The sequence below is a fragment of the Gadus morhua genome, chromosome 17, assembly GCF_902167405.1.
Source record: "Gadus morhua chromosome 17, gadMor3.0, whole genome shotgun sequence".
NCBI lineage: Eukaryota > Metazoa > Chordata > Actinopteri > Gadiformes > Gadidae > Gadus > Gadus morhua.
In genome coordinates this window covers 2084461-2103254 of record NC_044064.1, presented here as the reverse complement: position 1 = coordinate 2103254, position 18794 = coordinate 2084461, and the positions used below count along the sequence as shown (strand labels likewise).

The window sequence follows — 18794 nt, the reverse complement described above, 5'->3', positions numbered from 1 at the left end:
CAGGATGCACAGGGAGAAGAAGCCAAGCGCATTTTTAACTGAATTATTTCTAAAGATGATACTATGATGTGAGTTAGTGCTGTATTAAATATACAAATAGGATTAATGTCTTTTAAATCACCACAATTTCCCTGGCTGGGATCATAAAATCCAAAAATGCTGTGGTTTCCAAAATAACGGTTTCTGGGGTTCGGTGAAAATAAAACTGCCAAAGTTTTTATCGGAATACCATCGTCACTTTGAACTGACTTTTGGCTATTTTTAGCATTTAGCGGTAGCATGTAGATTTATGGAGGTGGGAAAAACAGCCACACGCAGTTCTTTTAGCGGTGAGAGTTTGACACAAAAGTAAACGAGTCCCTGAAACAAAAGACGCACTACCAAGAAGCTTTGGGTTACTGCAGACCTGTCAGACTGCGTACTTTGTGGATAAGGTTGGACACATTACCCTGTTCCTTGGGGACACACCACTATCCCAAAGGAACACTACAGGGCCCATCTTTGGAAAGACCAAGATACAATACAAAGCCACAGCACTTTATTTTATGTTACATTCCCAACTTTGACATTTTTAAACTAAACTGCTGTTTTCTTATGCAACATGTCAAACTTGTGGAGGGTGTGGCACAACTTTCATGAAATTTCTTGAACATTTTACCTCTGGAGACATGTTCTTTTAGTTGCAAATCACATTATCAGGGGTTTTTCTCTATGAAACATACCATCTTATAACATCTTCATCATGTCATTATTTGCACTTTTATTGTGTTTGACGGCTGCGTCTGCGTCTCTGTACTCAACAGGCGTTTCAGATCCGTACCAACACCAGATGATGTTTACTGTTCTCAACGGCCGGCAGTTGCTGCCGCCTGCATTGGTTTATCCCTTCTCCTTGTTCACACATCACGTTATTAGTAGTCTGTCACATTGAGCCACATGTCTGGACGGCCAGGAGGACTTTGAGAGCAGAGAGCGTATTTCGTTGAGGAGTCATAGATGTCTGCACATCGATGTGACTAACCAAGGTCGAGCCTTCTGGGAAATGTTCGCCGCTTCGGTCGCCATTTCAAAAAACATGAATACACCAAAAGGGCTTCTCATTGCTACGCTTCTAACGTTGTTCATGGTTATATAAACTGTACGTTTATTTATGTATTCATTTAGGTTTCCCCGTTAGTTTTAACCGCTGTGAATATGTTTCAGATACATTCCATATTTCACAGTATCAGCCCCCTAACCCCATTCCGGGCCTTAAAACTTATCCCCGAACTTTATCCTAGAACTTTATACCTGAACTTTTTGTTGCCACGGCACCTTCACCTACCATCCAGTTTTATTAAGCATGTAAAGAAATTAAAAGAAAACAAATAAAATTGGATGGTCTAGCTGCAAGTAGCGGACAAAGCCACGTTTAAGTATCTTTATAAAAGTCGCCTATTTTATTAGCATACAAGCACGTCGTCTTTGTTGCGCGCAAGTGTGTGTGTGTGTGTGTGTGTGTGTGTGTGTTCAAGTTCTTCATTGAGTCAAATGCACAACAAACATGCAGTAGTTGTCATTTCTGCAAACGCAAATCCAGTGTTCAAAGCTACGTGCGTGTGTTTGTTTGTGCATGCGTGCGTGCGTGCGTGCGTGCGCGACACAAAATTCATCCCCAAAAGTAGACTATGTTTGTGTATTCTGCTGGGGGTCGAGCCCTCGGGCTGAGGCAGATTGGCTGGCATGGCATGGCATTACTGCCCAGTAAGGACGCATTGTGCTCTCAATGGACAATAAACATCCTTGAACTCAGCCGCCTTCCGTCTGAAAGAGCGCATTTCCATTCAATAAACCGACTTGGCCCAGTGCATCAAATAAAAATACGAGGCACTTAGGGTTTATTAAAAAAGATGTAAGTGCGTCCACCGACTTGAGTAATGCACTGCATTCGTCGTCGCATGACTGCTATTTTTTTTATTTATTTTGTTTATAAGGTGTGTCTGCGTAGCCACGGAGCTAGCGGCTAGCTGCTAGCCGCTAGCTCCGTGGCTACGCAGACACGCCTTATAAACAAAATAAACGCAGACACTTTTATCTCCGTGTCCTCCATGTTTGTCCTTCCCCCCCCCCCCCCCTTGATGATCTACTTTGGCGATGAAGTACAAGTTGTACTGGGGGGGGGGGGGTGATGGGGAGGGGACTCACCTCATCTATCATTAGCGCACGCTGTCACGGTGTCACGTCGTCACGGCGATGGCCTGTGACGATGGCGGTATTTTTTCTTTCCAGTCAGAGATGACATCGCCGTGGGAACTTGGACGCCTCTCTCTCCCTCTCCCTCTCCCTCTCCCTCCCTCTCCCTCTCTCCCTCTCCCTCCCTCCCTTCCCTCCCTCCCTCTCTCTCTCTCCCCCCCCCCCATCCCCAGGTGTAGTCCGTCACTCTGAAATGAACACGGGGCTGTCACACCGGGGGGGGTCCTTGGTCATAACTTGCACTAGGATCACTCAAAGATGTGTGTGTGTGCGTGTGTGTGTGCGTGTGTGTGTGTGTGTGTGTGTGCGCGAGCCGGAGACCACTATAGCTAAAGGTGATTTAAAGACAGAGAGTCAGGGGGAAGGAAAGTCATAGCCGATGCCCTGAGATCATAACTTTTTCCGCCCCCACCTCCGGATCCTTCAGAGGCACGTTATAATTCTGTTTGGCTTTTCCTGGCCCTACCCAAGGCTGCTGGCTTTATAGGTTTTCTTAAGCTCCTGTGGGGGGCAGACGGGGGGTTGAAAGCAAAATAAATACATGTTGAGCTTGCAGAGTCTGTTTAATTTGTCACCCTGGGCTGATGAATCAATTTTAACTAGGTCTTGATTTAGAAATAGATATTGTGCCACACAAGGCTTGGGCTGTTCCATCTCTCTGCGCACGCACACACTCTCTCAAAGAGACACACAGGCACACAAAGGCAAATGCACACGCACGCACGCACGCACGCGCGCACGTGCGCGCACACACACGCACCAAGTAAAGACAAACCCACAGTCCCACAAACGGACAGAAACACACGCACACACAGACAAACACTCAGACAGAAAGCCCTTAAAAAAACTTCAATGGTAGTCTGAGGTTCTCCTTAAAGTAAACAAAAAACGAAATAAAAACGTAATGATACGGGTGAACATTTGACCCGGCAATTAGACTAATTGGCATTAATACACGTCCATTTGTGTCTGCGGCGACGGAACGCCGACTGGTGGAACATGCCCTCCGATTATCACCCTGCCAGTCGCTTTGATTGTACACCATAAGCAGCAGCCTGCATCGGCCGCTACTCACCAAATTAAACCACTCATTCATGTTGAAGGTTTTACTGTAGGATAAATAACCCCTCCCCACACACACACACACACACACACACTTCAAACACACACACTTCAAACAGGGTGTGTGTGTGTAAACAAAATGTAGATGCGCAGTCCTCTTTTTTGCATTCATTCAAATTCATGCAAGCCAGCGGATTTTATTCGTATTCTCGACAATGAGAAGTGACAAGGACTTGCACTTTTTAAACATGACTTCTTCTGTTTGTTTGTGTTGACGTGCCCCAGCGAGAAACGTGCTCCCCTGAAAGAAGGGTTTCCATTGAAGCTGTCCCTTTCGTGTTGCCTCCCTCTTCCTGCCTGCTTCCCATGAGGGTTTTTTAAATATTTTATCCTATTTAAGGCGAAGGACCTGCCTGAGAATTTAAATATGTAAAAATTCTGTGCTAATTCTGTGCGAAATTCTGTGCTAAAGTGATCTTCGGTTGACTTAAAGTTTTGACTGAATTTTTTATTATAAATAATGATACTAAAAGGTACAAATGCATATGATACTCATTATACCGGTAAGCATATCCTAACAAAACATAAGCAAATTACAATAAAATGGTGCAATTCCAGATCTTTCTTGGTCCATTTTGTTCGGGATTCTTGGGAGCCGCTTCTTCTCAGACCCCTCTCTTTGTATAAATCTTTCAGAAATAATTAGATATTGAACCACAGGAATCACATAAGAGGCCAAAAAAGAAGAGAAGAAAAATTACACACACCGATGAATTTTCGATGTGTCCCTGGACCACAAATGACGACAAATCGATATTGCTATCTGATTCCATCTTATATGTACTCTGAAATGTTTGGATTAGCTATAGGAACCATCTGTCAGACTGAGTCCTTGTTGCCTAACTCTCATATCGTTTCTTCGATAAATTGATGGTTCACCAGATTTTTTCATGCCGATTTATTGAAGAAGCATTTGTTGTTATATTGGATGGCCTATCTGTCTGTCTAGCTACCCCTGGCTAGCTGTGCACTCTCTGTCCCTCACTCATTGCACATGACCAGTGTACTCCACAAGGCTAGGCAGAGCTATTGCTAAAGCTAGCGAGCTAGTCGCATGTTTTTGGGGAGTGGCCTGTAGGGCGGTCTGAAGGGAAGGGTGGGATTTATTCAGTTGGATACTTTCCACATCTAGCTTACTCAGTCTGGTCGCGCCAAATTGCTTACCCTTTAATCAAAGGGAAATATTGACTGCTGTACTCTTTAACGCAGCAAAGAATCATTCCATTTTTCTCACGTCCAATCGATCCACATCTACATCAATAAGATCTGTGACAGTGTGTTGGACACAGTTTTCCATTTGTTCATTATTTTCTTCCTGTGCGATCAAACAAGGTGAACGTTGTTGCAGTGCTTTTATTTCGTCAACCTCTGCCTTTAACGGCAGACTACAAGTTGCGGCGTTGGACCACATGACGTGCCGATGCTGACGTCTCAATGGCCCAGTGGCATTAAAAGACGACTCGTCGTGCCACTCGCCTTACTCAGAACCACGGAGGAAGACACGTGTTTAGAAATAATCGACAACACGTCGCAGACTGGATTGCGGGAAGGCGGAAAGCAATTATCTGAGGCTTGCTGATTCTCCCACGCCGTATGACTGGAGCACTGCTCGCCACCTTGCGGTTTCGCCTTGATCTCTGCGACATCAAGCCGGCCTCGTGTATGGGTTCGGCGTAGGGGGTCCCCGTTAGATCTAAAATGCACGTGTATGAGGGACCACAGCGCCATACTACTCAATGAACACTGTTGTAACGCACACACACACACACACACACACACACACACACACACACACACACACACACACACACACACACACACACACACACACACACACACACACACACACACACACACACATACCCTTTTATGCAGAAGAACTGTGATAGGTGCATGGAAGGTGTGCAGTTCCAAGCGTGTGTGTGTGTGTGTGTGTGTGTGTGTGTGTGTGTGTGTGTGTGTGTGTGTGTGTGTGTGTGTGTGTGTGTGTGTGTGTGTGTGTGTGTGTGTGTGTGTGTGTGTGTGTGTGTGTGTGTGTGTGTGTGCCAGAACTCAAACAAGGAATTTGCAGGGATGGGATCCAATTAAATGTATTTTCTTCTTCCATTTTACTCCCCCTTTGCTTGTTTTGACAACCGCTATACCCCCATAGCCATATACCGTCATTATATACAGCTGTGCAAGATTGCCACTTCAAACAGTGGCTCCTGTTTCCCAGGGTTGACAGCAATGCTCTGATCCCAGTCAGATGCATACTGGGATGGAGTGACATCAACGACCTGAACGTGCTGTACATGTACGTCTTGTAAAGCCCTCACAAAGCTAAAGTGGGAGGCACAGAAGTGTATAAGTGTAATGCAGCAAATATGATGTAGCGTGCGTTGGGTCTTGTCATTGGAGAAGAGTGGGTGTTTTTGTGGGGAACTCTGACTTTGTGAGCATCACTTGCAGTTGGCGTGAATACTTATGTGGGAAAAAGTCGTCGTCTGCAGACACTTCAATGTAAAGGGGATTTTTTTTCCAGAGATAAGCAAATCAGTGAGATAAACATTGCATTTGAATTCTTATGGTTGAAATCGAAATACAGTTTTAAAGGCTTTACCCTCCTCTTTTATCCTCTCTTCCATGGTTCCCCAGAGTGGAGTCATGTTTATTGCACTCTCGCTCTCTGAATTAGATGCAGTATGAACATTTAGGAGCATAATATCCCATTTTGTTCATGCTAAATGGTGTTTTGCAAAGGCAAACGCTTACGCTAACGAATGCTGTACATGAGCCTTGATCTAGGAGCTATATTCTTTGGTACAGCTTGTTTATTTGTCAGACTTTACGTCTGTTGTTCAGTCTGGACAAATTCCTCCGGTACTAACAGCAAACTTCTGTCTCAAGGGTGCGCCACAAATATACAACTTTCTCACACACAGGCACACACACAGGCACGCAAGGAAGATAACAAACCACTAAGGCTTTGTTACTCAGATTCTGTGTGATTTTTTATCGTTACTTAACTCAAGTTGTTTTCACTTTTGACACTTCGGTGGTCAAAACAACTATACATACATTGTCCTCACCGCCTTCACAAGTTGTTCAATCATCGGCACTTCCAAATTCTTGGCAAAGCTAAACCCAAAGGGGTAGGAAATAAAAATAGATCTTAGAATAAGTTTTACGTTTGAAACTTTCAGGTTTGAGCCTCAACACAGTTTTGTCAATCAATCACTAATTGATGGTCGCAAGACAGCAGCAGCATGTTTAAACTGCAAATTCATGACCACAGCTAAGAAGATCGGGTGTTGACACCGAAGAAGGAAGTTTGATTTGACCCAGCCGTATGAAATGAAGATACTCTGGTTCGACACCACTTTATGTGTGACTCAGGACTGGAACCCACTGGAAGCACATTGTTGGAATTCAAATTAAAATCTTAATAAAATAAATATATATATAATTTTGCAACTTTTGGTTTTGTACCTCAGGTCAGTCACTTATGACCAGGGTACTTGGACAATCGAGCAAAGAGTTTGAAATGGTGCCAGCTTTTCAAAGATTGTTGTTATTTTACACTTTTACTTGAGCAGGAGTTTTCATGCTGAATTGAAGGATAAGGGGCTGTCTGCAATAAAAGGAAACTCAAAGAAAAAGATAACAGAGGCCTTGTTTGCTTATTCCTTTTATATTTTTCCATCTGACAATAATTACATTTCTTTCCTTGATCAGTTTATTTTATTGGACTTTGTGATGGGAAGCCAATAGTTATTCTGTGTTCTTCGGGTTTTCGTTTCTCTCGCTGTTGAGTTACCTGTTTGAGCCTTGCTTTAGCCTTTGCACCTCCTTGTGCAATCCCAAATAAATAATGACAACCAAATATATTCCTCCCTTGGAAAAAAATTAAGACTGGCACTGTTTTTGATTCAGGCAGAATTTGGAAATACACTTTCCCTTGCAGGGCCTCATCTGACACTGTATAAATATATATTTCATGGCAAGACTTGATTATGTATTCTTTTTACATTATTCATGCATAGACACTTCAGGGTTTGAATACCCATAGTAAATTCAAAGTCGAGTTTTGCATTCACCATTTCCCAAACCATTATTTGTAGAAATGTATTACTCCAAGAAAGTAAAACCATCACTTTTTAATAAATGCAGTCAACACATGCAGTTTTACATTTATAGTCTTCAGCACCGCTGATACAACTTCTTTACTTGAAATAACGAGTATTCTCATTAGAAACATCAATTTTCAGTAAATGCAGCAAACCCAACATATAGTTTTACGGTTGTAGTATTCAGTACCAGCGTGTCACTTAAAATAACACGTAATCTCTACATTCTCAATATTTGAACCATCTTTAAAACAAAAGATGCATATGTTGTTGAACGACCATTAAGCATTTGCCCTGCTAACTTTCACCCGGCACAACTCCAATAATGAGACATCAACAAACGCTGGGAGAGAGCGCAAAGTGGGCAGCAGTAGAGGACATTTGACTAATTACATTTCCTCATGGTAACCAGTGCCCAGAACCCCATTAGCCTCTCGGCGAGTCAAAACAAACTTTTTCTCGACCGCGAAGCTGCGCGTGTCGTCGCTGGCCAAGTCCTTGGAAACAGACCCGGGCCAGACCAATCTACAACCGATACCGAGCGCTGACTCTGGCCCCATCATTATGCTGGCATTTCGTAGTGCTGTAGCTAGCGTGGAGCTGCCATCGGTGTTCTCGTCTTCTTCTTCCCCGGCCAACGGAGCAGCTGTCGCTTCTGCTCTGCTTGTCCTGCTGGAACGCGTTATCCACTTGATCAAGCTCCCTGGCCCGGCGCACACGGGCGTGTCTGTGAGGGTGTGGGTGTATGAGTGTGGAAGTGTGTGGGACCGTTTATGGGTGAGTGTGTGTCTATGTGTAGCTCCATTTGTATGTGTTCATGTGTGTGTGTGTGTGTGTGTGTGTGTGTATGCATTTGTGTGACCATGTATGGGACCGTGTGTGCGTCGGGCATATGTGCGTCGGGGCATGTGTATCCATGCATGTTTGTGTCAATCACATTTATGTCTTGCATGTGTCTGTGGCAATGCATGGGGGGATGTTCCTTCCTGTGTATGTGTATGCACGAGTGTTCCCGTGCACGTGTCCATGCATGACGTGTGTATGTGTATGTCTGTTCATGTTTGTGCGTGCGTCTTTATTCATATCCATGTGAGTGTCTCTGTTCATTCGTTCTCCAAAAAATGATCAGATTGGCGGTAAATTTCTAACCAATATAATCATCGTAGCTAAGGATGAACCCGAAAGCCAAACAAATCTGTAAACATATGTTTTCCACCCAGCGTTTCCTGTCGAGGCGGTGGCGCCCGTACACCATGTACCTTCTACGCTGGGCCAGACTGTCCTGTGGGCAGTGCAGGGGGATGTCATCCAACACATCCACAAGATCAAATGACCACCACGCCATGTCTGTCTGCACTGCTCACGGGCGTGGGTGTACGCGACGCTGGCTGCAGTCGTCAACAACAGCGAGTCGACAACACTGCGCCATGGCCAGCGGCGGTCGACTGCGGAAAAAGGCGTCAGGCTTCCTCTTTAAAACAACTCAGTCATTTATTTCCCTTAGCTTTCTCTCTCTGAGTTTCATTTCTCCCTCCCTCCCAACCTCCCAACCTCGCCAACACAGATAAACTCCTACAGAGAAAAATACAGCAAACAGGAAGGTAAAGCCCCCCGAAAAAAAGCCAGCTGTGCCCCCCCCATAAACCGCGATCTCATTTAAACTCCCCCCACTGCCCCAAGTGTGGACCGGTTTGTGCGTGCTGTATCTAGAGAGAGAGAAAGAGAGAGAGCGAGAGAGAGAGATTGGTATCTCTGCGATGTCTAACTCCCTCCATATGACTCAACTAGTGAGATGTGCTCTTGCCTGCATGATGCCAGTTACGTCTTGTTGTGTGTGTGTGTGTGTGAATCGCCTCCTCACGTAATTGCATTACCAAGATGTAAACAAGTAACCAAGATGTACACTTCAACGGCGTCCTATAAAGGACCCAGGTGGGGTTTGCCCGGGGGTTGACCAGGGGGATAAAACGGGGGTTTGTCAGGTAAGAAAAATTCCAATTATCCATGTATATACAAACACTCGTCACATAATGAGTCTACACAACACAACAACTTCAACAGTGTAGCTGTCAGGCCAATTGGGCGAGGCGCCAGCCCACTATCACATATTTTCCTCCTCCTGGGGTTGGATACACGCACACATCTAGCGCAGCGCAGTGTGTGGCACATTCAAATCCCTAATACACACTCAGCTTCCCAAACATTTTCATTTCCCTGCATTAATAGTCCATTTCTGCAGTTTGATTGTATGTGATTAAAATCACACAGTGATTCTCTTCTGCTGCTTATCCATTAGTCGTCTCTGTGGATTCTACTTGGTGGGGAGAAAAACCCAAAACAAGAATATTGTACCCTTGTTATTCCGCTTCCCTCTGTTAGAGAGAGAAAAAAGTCTGCAATTCTTATCACAAGTTAAGCGTGCAATACTTTCTTTCCGTAAATTACCTGTGATTTCATTAAAACTACACAGTCGGGGTGGTTAGGTGTGGTGTCAACACTTGTTTTATATCTGGTCCTCAAGTTTCACCCATTGTGGATTTGATTTTCTCTTCCTGTCAATAATGTTTTAATTTCATATCCAAGTAACACATATTGCCTACTGCAATTTATGAAAAACGAATTTGATCCTTTGTGGTATCGTCGTTTCGAGCTCGATATGACTAGGAGAATGGTAAATGTTCAACATGTGGTTTATTCCAACAGAGACACAAGGTAACCAAACTTGCGTTCTTGGATGGGTTTGTGAAGCATCTTTCGAACACAGGTAAGAATTCAGATTATATTGGCAAGGGGCGGAATGGTAAAACGGTTTTAACTTGGCTTGGCTTGGGTTGCAAAGACGTCATGTTTGAAGTGTTTAACTTATCTACAAACTCATAAAAACATATATTGTGTTAGCCATAAAAAAATAAAACAGAAGTCATCCATCACTGGTGTTAGCTTGAAACATATAATCAAAATGAAGAATTCACTCAAATAATTTACATCACAATGTACCAAAAGGCGTGTTTCAGATTGTCTGCATTTGCGCGTGTGGTACTCTCAAAACTGATTATTTTATTTATATTAGCAAAAGGTTATTTTCTCTGAATTTAAGGGCTTGAAACGATTTTTATAAATGTAAGAGACCAGTAAATTAATTTATTCCTCATAATTTGTGTTGAGAGGAACTTAAAATGTAAGCAGCACCCAGGTGGAACTGTTGACACGTGACACCGGGATCCCACCGGACGCGTACGCGCCGCGGAACGGCTGCGTCCTCTGCCCTGCGTCCATTCCTACCGGGCGCGTAACGGCAGCGTAGCGCTGCCTTGCGAGCCAGCCAGCCAGCCAGTATTCACGCGAGATCACGAGATCACGCGATAATCCTAAACCTAATGTACTCACCTTCCACTCCCAAAACGATTGCAATTAAATGCCACGCTTTGTCCTTTCTGACATTTTCCTTATAAAAAGGATGATTTGGTACATAAATGACTTCATGTTGCTGAACTTCGACAATGTGTCTCTCGTCGTCAATGTTGCCGACCCTCTGAGACCCACCGGTCATGACGTAATAATGTTGATGTGAAGTTACATGAGCTGCGTATTGTGTTTTATTTTGAAAATTGACCGGATGCTCTATGGCTTTTACTTTTCACTTCCTGCCCGGCTCGACCTAATCTGTCGAAATTGACGCGGTTTAGCAGCGGCTCGCGGCAAAAATAGGACGGAAAGATAGCGCCGCGGCGCGGCACGCCGCTCCTGGGACGCTGCTGAAACGTCCCGCGGCGCGCCCGGTGGAAATGGTCTCATTGATTATAGTGGAAGCGATCAGCAGCGTGACCGCGGCGCAGCCGTCCCGCGGCGCGTACGCCTCCGGTGGAATCTAGCCTTGAGTAGTTGCGTTCCGGGTTGTCGAGCACTTCCGCCCGCGTCCTCAGACGCAACTTGGATGACGAACTGAGTCGTGTCTTCATTGTTTCTCACCATTTCCTGTATATTGCAGGTCAGTAGTTTGTTTAAACTATAAAATGTCAACCTTCTAAAGCCTCGGGTCATGTTTTGTTGTGTTTCTAGAGAACTTAAGAGACTTTAAAATACCGCAGTTGAGTACAATGGCAGGGATAAATACCGGAAGGCGCGAAACGGCGGGTCCCGCCCATTATGGGTTTATTTTTCACCCTGCGTATTGCCTTGCGGGCATGCCGCGCAATTTAAGGGTTTTTGTTAGTACTTTGCACAGTGTTAGTTTTATTTGTGGTCTCCTGTACATTACAGATTAAACGGGAACATGAGTTAATGTGAAAGGTTCATGGTTACAGATTTACAAGGTTGAAAGAATGTTTATATTAATGCATACTGTTTAAAGATAAAAATGTTACTGTTACATCCAGAGTCACAACTTGGTTTACTTTGTATTGAAAACGTTTAGCTTTCTCTGAGTAATACTTTTGTTTTATTTAAGTGTGTGTGAATCTAGAATAATTGCCAACTACATGTTGCATTCAAGTACAGTGGATTAATGCTGTTTATTGCACTAAATTATTATTGATGCTTTAACTCACTTAAACAGATTAATGTAAATGAGTACGTTGCTCAAGTAGAGTTAAGTGGACTAATGGAGAATATTGAATGTACACGAGATATAACATGAATGTGAATTATAATAGGATGTACGAAATAGTTAATATTTGATGCACTTAAACAGTTGAAGACTGAACAAGAGACACTCAGAAATGTTTGTATTTTATTTGTGAATTTGAATAGAGACGCAACTTGGATGACGAACTGAGCAGTCGTGTCTTCATTGTTTCTCACCATTTTCTGTATATTACAGATTTCTTTATTGTTGCTGTGGCACCCAATCCTGGGACCCATAACACGTGCATGAATGCACAAGACTTGAGAACATACGCCGGAACTAGTCGGAAAAACGTCAAATTCCCACCACGTCAAGTCGGACACAGGTGCACGTTACACCTCTTAGAAAGGAGTAACGTCATTTATCACATGGGAAATTCCACATGGCAATTCCAACCAACCATTTATTTGACAGAAATGCAGACGGAGGGAGCTCTCGGGAATTTTAAAGACGTGTGACATGTCGCACAGGGAAGTTAACGCCAGCATTTCTGACGTTTGGATCCCAGAATGCATTATGTTATGCAACATCGCATGCTTGATCTGAAACTCGCCTAATATAAGCCTACTGCCATTAATTAGTGGTAATTGCATCGCAGAGATGACTGCTTGCATTCCGGATCCCAGGGTCGCATGTTGCCATGTTACCGCTAAACCCCCCCTGACAGCCTTTAGCCCAATTAGCCCATACAAAAGGGAACCATTGGGGCTCAGGAGCAAGCGGCGCAGAGCCATTAGTGTGGCGGGGCTGGCGTTGGGTCTCCCGGCTTGTCGTACTCTATGGCAACGGCGTGGCCGACGTAAACAAACAGGTGGATGGCAAATCCGCCACTAGCTGTGTCCGAAATTGTTCCCTATTCACTTACTCACTATTCCCTATATAGTGTTTATGATATAGGGAACTATATAGGGAACGAAAAAACAAGAATTCTACGCTAAACACCACGCTAAACATTTCTAAACAATGCGGTCGTGTTTTGTAAACGTCATTTACTGACATAAATTATGTTTACAAAACACAACCGCATTGCATTGTGGTATACGGGAGATGTAGGGAACATCGTGGGGCAATTGCTATGTCGCTAGCTTAGCCACTTTTTAGAGTTTAACACGGTTTTAAACTCAAGGGGGCAATTGCTCTGTCGCTAGCTTAGACACTTTTTAGAGTTTAAGGCCGTGTTCACATCTAGCGTTTTTGTAATAGGGAAAATTGAGCCGACCGTTTAAAAAAAAACAAAAAAAAACGCTGGCAGCGTTTTCTGTCCTAAAAGCGCAGAGAGTTTTTTCTATCGCCTAGCAACGAACCCAATCTAGACCCGACGTTACTCGCCTATTACGTATCCAGGCTATGTTGTAGATCTCGACATGTTCTGTTATTAAAACTATTAACAGCTACACCGGCACTTGCCTAAGTGATTTGTCCGCCATTGTTTCTTGTTTTGACAGTTGAGCGTTTCCTTTTTGACTTAAGTATCAATGTTCCGCTTGTGATTGGGCCTAAAAGAAAAAAAAGTTTGGTTCCTGTTGGTTGTCAGTTGAGGTCATGGGTAGGTAGGGAATTTATTTTTTTATTTTATTTTTTCCAGCGGTAGCGAATGATAGGTAGGTTGTTTTCATTTGAAAACGAGAAAATTCGCTCATCCTTGTGCAGAATGAAGAGGTGCTGTACCAAAACGTAATTATAGTTTGCATCAATTTTTTTTTTATTTTTATTTTTTATTTTTTTATAAAGCTCATAAAATAATTTGGGTCGCACATAAATTGACAGGGTCGGTCGGAAACCGGAACAAAAACAAAAAAAAAATTTAGGCCCTGGTCAGTTGCCAAAAAGACGCCTGACGTCGGTCGCTTTCTTCCTGAAAGTTGAACTTTCAGGAAGACGCTAGATGTAAACGCTAGATGTAAACACGGCTTTAACGTGGTTTTAAACTCAAGAAGTCACGTGACGTCTTAAGCTCCATTACTGTGTCATATGTACTTGTGGTTTAACCTGCAGCTGCGTTTTACCTTGATCTCAATTGCTGTGTCTTCAGAGAAATTCACATTAGACACTAGAGGGCGTATTTTGTGCGTGTTAGTCTAATCTCCAAACTGACGTGGTTTCAGAGGAGACTAAACCAGTTTGCAGGAGGAAACAAGGCTCCATCATAACCGACACACACACAGAATTATTTCTGTGTTTTATGAATTATTATTAATAGGTATGATACATTTACACTTATTACACCAGAGGCCTTCAGTACAATACAGGCTACAATATAGCACTTTTTTAAATTGACCAACTAAAACTCTACAAAGAGCTGATTATTTGTATGTAAAAGAATAAATGAACGCACAGAGGATCGTACCATTCAACGAATCATCAATGACAAGTAATTGATTGACTTAGGTGAGGGCAGATTCAGGACTCAGATTTCCACAAAAAGTAGCCTAGACTATTTCATAATATGTCAACATTATTAGCGTTTGTATTTATGATAGTTTTATTATATTAAAGTTCACTTTACATTCCCCTTAAATTTTTGTTGATAATTATAGCACAAAATGCATCCACCATTAAGTTAAGACTGCATCTGCTGGGGTATACTAGAAATCAGAGTACTTCCGGTTTCCAAGCAGTTGAAACCGAGTCAGCTAGGAATCAGCTGATCCTGTACAAGTCGTTACACAGCAATCGCGTTTTAAGGAGTACGGTTTTATAGCGTAGCAATGCTAACTGACAGAGCAATTCGCCCCGTATGTTCACCAACATTTTGGGTATTTTACGTCCACTATATAGTGAACGAAAATTAACCACTGAGAATTCGAATACCGCTACAAAATGGCGAGCACCCTATATAGTGCGCAATATCCGTGATAGGGAATGATTTCGAACACAGCTACTGTCACTAAGGCTCGTTATATATGTTAATTAAATACCCTGTCTCCCAATATTGGATTGTTTCTGAAAAAAAACACTTGAATATCTAATGATTTTTTTCTGCGTAACTGCCGTCCAGATTGGGTGTTTATGTATTTCATTCAAAACATGTTTTTTATGCGCCGCTTTTATTTTGAAGTCCGACAGAGGGGAGCAATGTCCAGCAAGCTGAGGCGAGCGAGGAGAGGGTCTGTTGTTGTCATTGTTGCCATGGTTGTCGTTGTCATTTTTTGTAATTGTTGTAGTAGTTGTTGTCTTTCTAATCGTTGTTGTTGTCATTGTTGTCACCATTGTTATTGTTGATCTCTTTGTAGTTGTTGTCATTGTTGTCATTTATTTTGTTGTCTTTGTAGTTGTTGTGACTTTTGTTGTCGTTGTGGTGTGTTTGTGTTTTTTTTTTCCGCCTCCTATAATTACCTCCTACTACACCTGTGGTATTATTCTTTATCACTGGGCCCATTAAACCCTCTGCCCCCCTTGTTGCCATATTATATGATTGCCATAAAACTGTACAGTCGAGGCGTTAAACCGGAGCGCCTCTCCCCCCTGTGACCAGCCTTCCGGTGGATCAACACACACACGAAACACTTCAAGCAGGATTCAAACCAGTGCTATAAAGTACAGTGAAACCCAGGCCCTCCATTAGTATCCCTGGTCGATGCCTCATGTGTGGAAATAGATTGTTCTCTACATTAATGTGCTCGCAGGTAGTTTGTGTCCCGGTAATATCAGCAGTTTTTCTTATTTTTAAAGCATCGTGGGGCTGAAAACTAGGACGCTAAAGCAAGCCCGATTAGAAGGATTCGTGGTAAGCCAAAGAGGAAATAGCTTCTCTTGAAAGGAGTTTTGGTCAGTCAAGAAAGTTTTTGAACTTTCCTCTACTGTAAAAACTGGACTTCCACCTACTTTAAAGAGTGAACTTTCTCCTACTATAATAATTGGACTTCCCCATGCAGTACTTGTCCATCAGCGATAGTTCAGAGGTTTCTTTATAATATATTTATAGTATGGTTCACACAGTGTCTCCATATCGCGACTCCGATGGTATATCTGTCTTCTAATGTCAAATATTCACATTCACATTTAACTATACAAATATTAGGCATTTCCTTCAATACTGACCAAACTCGTTTTTTCTGTATAAGAATAAAAAATAATCACACTAAAGACATACGCACTCCGTTTCTCTAATATATCGAAACATGCGCACACACTTGATAAATAAGTGATATATGAGCAGAATAGGTGAAATGTCGACCCGAAACTACAAGCCTACTACTTTATCCGCCGTGTGTGTGTGGGGGTGTTTGTAGATGGATATGTAAATATATGTATATGTGTGTGTGTTTTTCTGCTAACTCTGTGTGTGTGTGTGTGTGTGTGTGTGTGTGTGTGTGTCCTGACCTCTTAGCCAGAGCCGTGACATGTAACACACTCCTCCTCTGTTACTTAACCTGTTTGTTGTTTTCCTCTTTCTGTGTCTTGGCCAGGCCCCCACCGGGTTCGCTGTTGCCATGACAGTGGCTCCTCGGTGCGCTTTGCATACTTTATGGTTACCGGTTAACGAGGTGGGGAGGGGGGGAGGAGATTATGTCAGAGCAATAGCAATAGTATGTAAGTAGAGGGGGGGGGGGGGGGGGGGGGGGGGTGTGAGCACAGGTGAGCACCTGGGGGAAAGGTAACGAGGAGACTTGAACCGGAGTCACACAGGACTATCCAGACACACGAGCAGAGTGGCCGGAAGGAGATGGTGCCGGTGGCTGCAGCGGAGAGAACAGCCGGCCAGCCTTGGACGACTTGAAGGTAAGGTTGTTGTTTGGTTGTTGTTGATGTTCTCCGCTGTCTTCTCCGGCAACAGGATGTGTGTCTCGAAGCCGGTATCCGTGCAGCTGCCGCCTCTCTCTTCCTTCTGCTTTTGTTAGTGCTATGCTTAGTACTGTCTGTCTGTCTGTCTGTCTGTCTGTCTGTCTCCTCAGCTCTCTCTCTGTCTCTCTCTGTCCCCCCTCGCTCTCTCTCCGTCTCTCTCTCTATGTCCCCCTGTACCCTCCTCTCTCTCTCTGTCCCCCCCTCTCCCCCTCTCTCTGTTCCTCCCTCTCTTTCTCTCTCTCTCTGTCTCTCTCTCTCTGCCCCCCACCCCTGTCTCTCTCTCTATGTCCCCCTGTGCCCTCTTCTCTCTCTCTGTCTCCCCCTCTCTCTCTTTCTGTTCCTCCCTCTCTCTCTCTGTCTCCCCCTCTCTTTCTCTCTCTTTCCATCTCTCTCTCTCCCCACCTCGGCTCAGACCTGGGTAACCACACTACTTGCCTGGCTCTGTTATTCCTTCGCCCCGGTCTTGTCTCCAGTGGATCAAAAGGCCCGGCGCTTATCTTGCTCCTTTGTGTCTAATACGGCGTTCCCCGGGAGCCGACGCCGCCGCCACCGCCGCCCTGCTGCCTTCTGTCACGCGAACGCGTCTGGGAGATAACTTTGTGTTTCCTTATTACAAGGGGTACGCAAAAGGACGCGCGTTTGGAAGTCGCTCTAATTGGGAAGCGGAGCCAAAGTCCCCGTGGATGTCACATCAAGGGAACAACGGCGGCAATTTAAAACGCTTATCAGGGTTATCCTTAAAGAGAGGCTTGACATGTACAGCGTTGGATACAAACGTTGAATAATTGTGTTTATGTTCTTCGGTAGGAAAATGTTAGCTGGCTCACAGGGGTGGCTGTGTGAAAAGAGTGAACCAGATGCTGAACTTTGCCCCCTTGCCTATGACGTGTAGTTGTGTAAGCACTGCAGTCACTTCCCTATGCTAATCATTGACCGCTAGCCCCCGGTCGTAGCTAATCGCTTAGTCTGCTATTCATTCACAGTGGGTGGCTGTCGTTGTGGGAGCATGCGGCTCCCTTCTCGTGCCTTATTTATCTGTTCAACCTGACGTCGCTTGTTGCGTCTGAATGAATGACACGCGCTAATGAGTTTTTAAACACCTGCGTCGCAGACACTAATGCATTTAGGCGTCAATCAGCGCTAAGCATGTTTCTCATGAATCGTAATCGGATCCTAAATGGAGATTGACAGCGCTTTTTATTTTTTACGTAGGCCTGCATGTAGTCGGACAGTGAAGCGTGAAGCATGACTCGGGGAATGACAGATCTCTGAGAAATGTTTGATTGTCAGACTGCACGATTTCCTTAAAAAAGTATGTGTAAAGTAAGTGTCTGCCGGCCAGTTGCACTCTGTACACAGAAAAGTTGTTTAACTGTAGCCTATATTGACTTTTTTTACGGCGACCTCTTGGTTGTAAACACACCTTAAATGATCCACTGATGGATTTATAAGGAGAGAAACAGTCAAGGATCTATCCGGACACTACACCTAAAGCACATCCTCCCGGCAGATGTCAGTGATTCAGTGTTTTATGATACAAATCATATTCTCCATCACGTAAGCAAGCACGAGCATCTTCCTCAAGGATGCCCACAGGTAGGCTGTGCGGATTGGGGGTAAAACCCAGGTGACCTGGCTGGAAGTCAAACACCTTCAAATCCTCAATCACCCCAACCACTTCACATCATGCCTCGAGTGTGTGTGTATACGTTCTGTGTGTGTGTGTGTGTGTGTTAGTGTCTGTGTGTCTGTGTGTGTGTGTGTGTGTGTGTGTGTGTGTTAGTGTGTTAGTGTGTGTGTGTGTGTGTGACTGCGATTGTTTGGTCCATGACCTCATGGACCAGGTCCGTGTGTTCCCGGCCGGTCGATCGGTGGCTACCACAGTGCGTCGGACAGGGAGAAAACCCATCTTGATTGAGGGA

At 44.1% G+C, this 18794-nt stretch overlaps 1 protein-coding gene across 1 annotated transcript in view; it reads left to right on the top strand.

Moving 5' to 3' along the window:
* Window positions 1–16651: 16651 nt before the first annotated feature.
* Window positions 16652–18794, top strand: part of LOC115529572 (phospholipid-transporting ATPase ABCA1) — a 156781-nt gene continuing 154638 nt past the window's right edge. Inside the window, exon 1 of the mRNA XM_030338370.1 lies at window positions 16652–16809. The gene's annotated coding sequence lies outside the window, so the exon portion shown is untranslated. The remainder of the gene's footprint in view (window positions 16810–18794) is intronic.